We start from the raw sequence: 6,197 nt of genomic DNA, 5'->3' as shown, positions 1-6,197 counted from the left end.
GGAGCCCGCCTGGCTGCCCGCAGCCCGCAGCGCGGCGAGGGGCGGCCACACGCAGCGCCCTCCGCAGCGGAGGAGGAGCGCACGCCGCGCCCGCGCCTCGGGGCGCGCGCCCCGCGCCCCTGCCCCCAGCGCGCCCCTGTCGCTGGGGACCCCAGCACGCCCGGCCTTTGGGCGCCCGCTTCCGTGGCTCAGCGCTTAGCCTCTCGACTCCGTTGCTAGGACCGCTGGTGGTTCAACGCCCTAAACTTTGGGCAAGCGCTCCACTGCCTAGCATGTGGTTGGTGGGTGCGCGGTAACTTACTTTATTTTCCTGTAGCTGTACTTCTGTGCCAGACCCTAGGCTAAGCAGTTTGCATATATTATCTCGGTAAATCCTCAAACATCCCAATTTTTTAAAGGCGAGATGAGAATAGTTCTAATATGCTGTTGTTCTCTTCATTTTATCTTGAAAAATAGGAGCCGTTGTGAAATTGAGCCATTTGCTGTTGGGACTGAGCAATACGCTATTGGTTCCTCCGCAAATCGTGTACATAGATAAGCTTATAAATAAAATATGATAAGGTCCTAAATAAAATGAGTATCTTCAGTTTTAAATGAAAGCCATCAAATGCCCAAATAACTTAGGGGGCTTAGATTTTTGTGTGGGAAATGCCCAACGCCAGACATTCAGCTTTATCCCTTTATTTTTTATATTTTGGTACCTCCTCCCCCAGGAAAGGAGCAGGGAATCAACGTTTGTGAAAGAAAGAAGTTATATATAAGATGAGTAGTGCAGGGGCGCCTGGGTGGCTCAGTTGGTTAAGCGACTGCCTTCGGCTCCGGTCATGATCCTGGAGTCCCTGGATCAAGTCCCGCATGGGGCTCCCTGCTTGGCAGGGGGTCTGCTTCTCCCTCTGACCCTCCTCCCTCTCATGCTCTCTGTCTCTCATTCTCTCTCTCAAATAAATAAATAAAATCTTTAAAAAAAAAAAAAAAAAAGATGAGTAGTGCAAGGGAGACTTGCTAAGCTATGCTAAGTTCAATGTATCAGTTTCTCAGACCCTTAAAAACCAAGCCTGGGAAATACTAGGAGAAAATCAGTAGGTTGAGACTCTTTTGGGGCTCCTTGAACTGTGGTTTGCTGTTTGGATTCTCCACGCTGATCAGTCTTCTTATTGGCGGCGACTGGTAATAAGCTACTTCAAACCAGCACTACACCACTGACTGAGCTAGTTTCTGGCTCCTTGAAAGAGAAAAAAGATTTGAACATAGGCCAACCTGAGGATGCCATTATAAGCTGTATTTTCGCATGTGCTGATGGCAGGAGGTGTGACCTTCAGTTGAGCAGTGACCCAGCCAGATCCCAGGATTGGGAGCCAAGAGGAACACCTCAACTCTATTCTCCCTCAGCCCTCGGGTCCCTTGCCAGTGTCCCCCACTGGCTAAGCTCTACTGGAAGCCAGAAGGCAAGGAAGTTCTGTATAGTGTACTAGATCTTAGGACCTGCCTCCTGGGGTATGGAGCAGGGTGGAGAAAGAGGTAGAGCAGATGGACCTGGGGCAAGAGGCTATTCAGCACAGGATATCTCCAAATTCAGTATCTCACAGTCCTCTTACTTGGTCTCCAGTTTCACACTTTCAGCTTTGCATTGAAAAGCAAACGATGTCAGAATCCACTAGCAGTATGATGGGAAAGTTTTTAACCCTCTCTAAGTTAGGGCTCCTCAACAAAAAGATGACATGAATAATATCTGTTCCAGGTTGCTGAGTTAAATAACATTCAAAACCTATTAGCATATGCCTGTCATTATGTAATGCTCAATACATTTTGGTTCTCTGCTGTTGCTCATCAGAAGCAGTATCAATTTTCTCACTAATTCCAATCATTTTTCTACAAAGCAGTGGAGAGCTTTCCCATAGTTTATGGCATTTAACTACCATTAATTATTATTTTTTCTATATTATTTTGAGCAGGCTACCTACTCAAAAATCCTTTAGCAACTCTGTTAAAAGTGAAAAGTGTTAGCGTGGAATCCAGAGCCTTTCGCAATCTGGTTCCATCTACCTTTCCAGCTATTCTCCCTATTCCAGCTATGTAGATGCCTCTAATGTAGTACTCAAAAGTTCTACTCCACTCAAACTCACCAAATACCATGCTTCCAAGATTGAGAAAAGCACTTTGTTCTCACATCTTAATGAATGTTTTTGAAATCAGCATGTGTCTTCTGATTTTTCCTTTTATAGAGTTACTTCTTTTTCTTTTTTTCCAAAGAAAGGAAAAACCAGAAACTTGATAATCAGGGCCACCTGGGTGGCTCAGTTGGTTAAGTGTCTGCCTTTGGCTCAGGTCATGATCCCAGCATCCTGGGATGGAGCCCTGCAGCTCCTCAGCGGGGAGTCTGATTCTCCCTCTCCTTCTGTCCCTCCCCCTTGCTCTCTCTCGCTCAAATAAATAAGTAAAATAGTAAAACAAAAACAAAAACAAACACGTGATAATCAGTCAATGGTCTGTCTATGAGTTAGAACACATGATAGTCACTGAACATCTACTCTGTGCCAGTCACTGAACTAGGTACTGGAGATACAAATGGTCACCCGCTGGCTCTGGGCTCCACCTTCTTCATGCTCAAACATGGACTGCACTGCACACACTCATATTCCTACCTTCCAAAAGTATTCAAGACTCAGCTGAAATGACACTACATGAAGCCTTTAGTGAATCACCCATGTGTAAAGAAATCTCTATCCTCTTTGAAATCTTGTAGCACTTGTGTTCTCAGGACACTCAATGTGCATCATATCTATTTGTTATACACATATTTTATTTCCTTTACTATGGTATGAGTCCCTACAAGAGAAAGATTATGCCTTACATATTTCCATATCCTATTCCGCCCTGTGGATTCCAGGGTGTTTTATAGATCAAAAGCAGGATTGAAACACAAGCCTGTAGTACAACTGAGCGATATTCTCAACTACCTACCTGCAGTTACTAGCTGCTACCACTTAAGGTAACAATAAATACACCCAGGAAATCCAGTGGATAAATAATGCAGTAGCATTTTCAAAGACCTTCAGACTTCCCCTTTTGCGATTTGTTTTCTAAAATTAGTGGCACATTCAGACTATGGGAAGCAGAGAATTGCCAGGCCAAATAATTGCTAAATATAAATATAAATATAAATATAAATATAAATATAAATATTTATAGGAATAATAATAGGAATGGGAGGAGTATTCTCTGGGGGTATTACCAGCCATCGGGGCTTCTTGAGTTAACGTCAGTCTAAATGGTGGTCTCACAACTGTTAGTAGCACAGAAAAATAAACTTAGTGGGGACAGATTTTTCTAGTCTCATTTATATGTAGGATCCCGAAGGTGAAAAGAATCTGAAAGATAATAACTTGATAAAATGCCAGTTATCCTGGCCCTGTTGTCTGTTTCAAGTTATTTAGAAATAAGTCACTGTACCCACCCGAGTGCCATCTGTTCAGCACAATTCAGGAAAATGACAGTACTGAAAGGAACTTTTATAGATCATCTGACAAATAAATAAAATCTTAAAAAAAAAAAAAAGGAATCACCTGGAAATCTTGTTAGACAGAGTTCTGGGCCCACCTTCAGTTACTCAGTGGGGTAAGGCTGGTACTCCAAAATTTGCATTTCTAACAAGTCCCAGATGATATTGATGCTGCTGGTCCAAGGGATGACACTTTGGGAATCATTGCACAGTAGCACTTCATAGAATCATAGGTTGGATTTAGAAAAACGTATAGATTACCTAGTTTATTCTCTTTGCTTAAACCACCCCCAAATACCCATTTAATAAAGACACCACATTCTCTACCACCAGTGAGGGAGATTCCATTATGTGCTCTGGTCATTATATTCTAGAAGTTAACAATACTTATAAAAATTTGTCTCACATCCCTGAATGTACGAAGGCAGGCCTGATTAGGAAAAAAGAAAAAAAGGAAAAAAAAACGCTTCAAGTTTCTAGAATTGTCCCCATGAATTGAAAGACTATAATCCTACCAAAGAAGCCTGCCTGGGTGAGGGCTGAAATCAGCACGTGCTCCAACTGTACTCTGATGCAGGATTGTGTCTGTTCAGAGCAAGGAATGCATTTTATACTAAGTCACACAAAAGCATCAAGTAGGCTGACGGAAGCCTCGCCGTCCTTGGAAGGAGTGGAACAAGGACAAGGCATTGTCCCAGTCCTAACAAAAACTAGGAAGCCACCTAGATTACCACATGAGATACCTAGAAAAGCAGCAGAAAAACAAGCATGGCTCATAAATCACAACCCACATGACAATGCCAATCTTCTACCATCGGGGCAGGAGCTCAGGGGTCCCGTATCATGGTTTTCTCCAGATTATCCTGGCTGAGTTTTCAAGCCAAACATGTAAATCAGCTTCAATCTAGTTTTCAGGGAGAACAGATCTGAGGGCTGATCCCATCATCAGCCATGACGTGGCTTTACCTCTGAGAGAAATCACTATAATAAGTGTTATTCTCTATCAGACACTTTTTTTTTAAGATTTTATTTATTTATTTGAGAGAGAGAGAGAGCACAAAGCAGGGGGAGAGGGAGAAGCAGGCTTCCTGCGGAGCAGGGAGCCCGATGCGGGACCCGATCCCAGGACCCTGGGATCATGACCTGAGCTGAAGGCAGACACTTAACCAACTGAGCCCCCCAGGCACGCCTACTATCAGACACTCTTGAGGACTGAGAATAACAGTCTCTTTTTCCCAGCATCATCATTTACTTGTTCTCCTTCTTTTAAAATTTCATCTTTTTTCCATTTATCACCTGTCAGAATATAGACCTGGTCTCCCCAGGCAAAGGCTTCTGGTTCAGCCACGCTCTCAATCCACAAAGAGAGCAGCAGTTGGAAACTTTCGAGGGCCTCCCCTCTGTCCATTCCCAGGAGGAAGTGGTAGGGTTGCCTCAGCCAAGTACAACGTAGCTATATGTCCACTCTATGGGGTCCCTGGGAGAAGTGGGGTTCAACATACAGCCAATCCTTGTTTGGCCACATGATGTGAAGTCACTATCCAACCACAGGGGGTTCCTTCTAATTATGCACATTTATGTAGAAAGGACTGGAAATTGTGTCTTGGGGAACAATTCTCCCTTCCACTGGGTCTTCCCAGTGAAATGTTGATCCTTAAGCACAGGATCCAATAAAATAAGTGTGTACAGTGGGAAAGAGAGTTCTATCAGAGCACCATCCCCCCCACCTCTTCATTCCCGTTGCCATATTGTGATTTATAATAAGAAATATATATTGTGTCGTCAGCCAGTCCTGGCACAGAGCTCCTAAAACCCTTGGAATTTCCTGAGAGAGAATGATAAAAGTGATTTTTGTTGTGTTAATGAGGTCACTTTTGGAAAGCATCTAAAGCAGGGTGTGTGGGGTGTTGACACATTCAGTCCTATCACCCTGACCTCTGGGGATGGGAGAGGGGCAGGAGATTGAGTAAAAGCACCAAGGGGGCCAAAGATTTAATCAATCGTGTCTACGTAATAAAATAAAGCTTCCAAAAACACCAAAATGGACGGAATTCGGTGAGCTTCTGGGTTGGAGAACATGTGGAGATTGGGGGAAAGTGGAGTGCTCAGAGAGTGTGGAAGCTTCGTGCCTCTTTCTCCACACACTGTCCTATGTGTCTCTTTCATTTGGCTGTTCCTGAGCTATATTCCCTTATAATAAGCCAGTAATCTGTGAGCTGCTCTAGCAAATTAATCAAACCTGATGAGGGGGTCTTTGGAACCTCTGATCCCTGAGGGTTGGTCAGAAGCACAGCTGACAACCTGCAACTCGTGTCTGAAGTAGTGGGTGGAGGAGCAGTATTGTAGGACTGAGCCATTAACCTATAAGATCCGACATTATCTACTGTCAGAATTGAATGGAACTGTAGGTACCCAGCTGGTGTCTGAGCATTGCTTGGTGCTGTGGAAAAAACCCTTACACTGGAATTGAGGACCAGAATTGTACCCATCCCCAGTACCCAAAAACCTTTGTAAAGCTATTCCTCTTTTACTACCCCTATATTTGGACAAAACACACATTCACCTAACTGATCCAGCCAGCCCTCCATTTCTTTACATTGTATATTCAATAATGTTTCAATTACCAGTTCTAGTTTCGGTTTAACAGCTACGTTATAGACCGCAAAGAATTTGATGTGTCCATATCATGTTAGGATTT

The sequence above is a fragment of the Mirounga leonina genome, unplaced genomic scaffold (assembly GCF_011800145.1).
Source record: "Mirounga leonina isolate KUSES-001 unplaced genomic scaffold, KU_Mleo_1.0 Mir_176, whole genome shotgun sequence".
NCBI classification, from domain to species: domain Eukaryota; kingdom Metazoa; phylum Chordata; class Mammalia; order Carnivora; family Phocidae; genus Mirounga; species Mirounga leonina.
The sequence above is the reverse complement of the archived record's forward strand: the minus strand, read 5'-3'. Positions refer to the sequence as shown.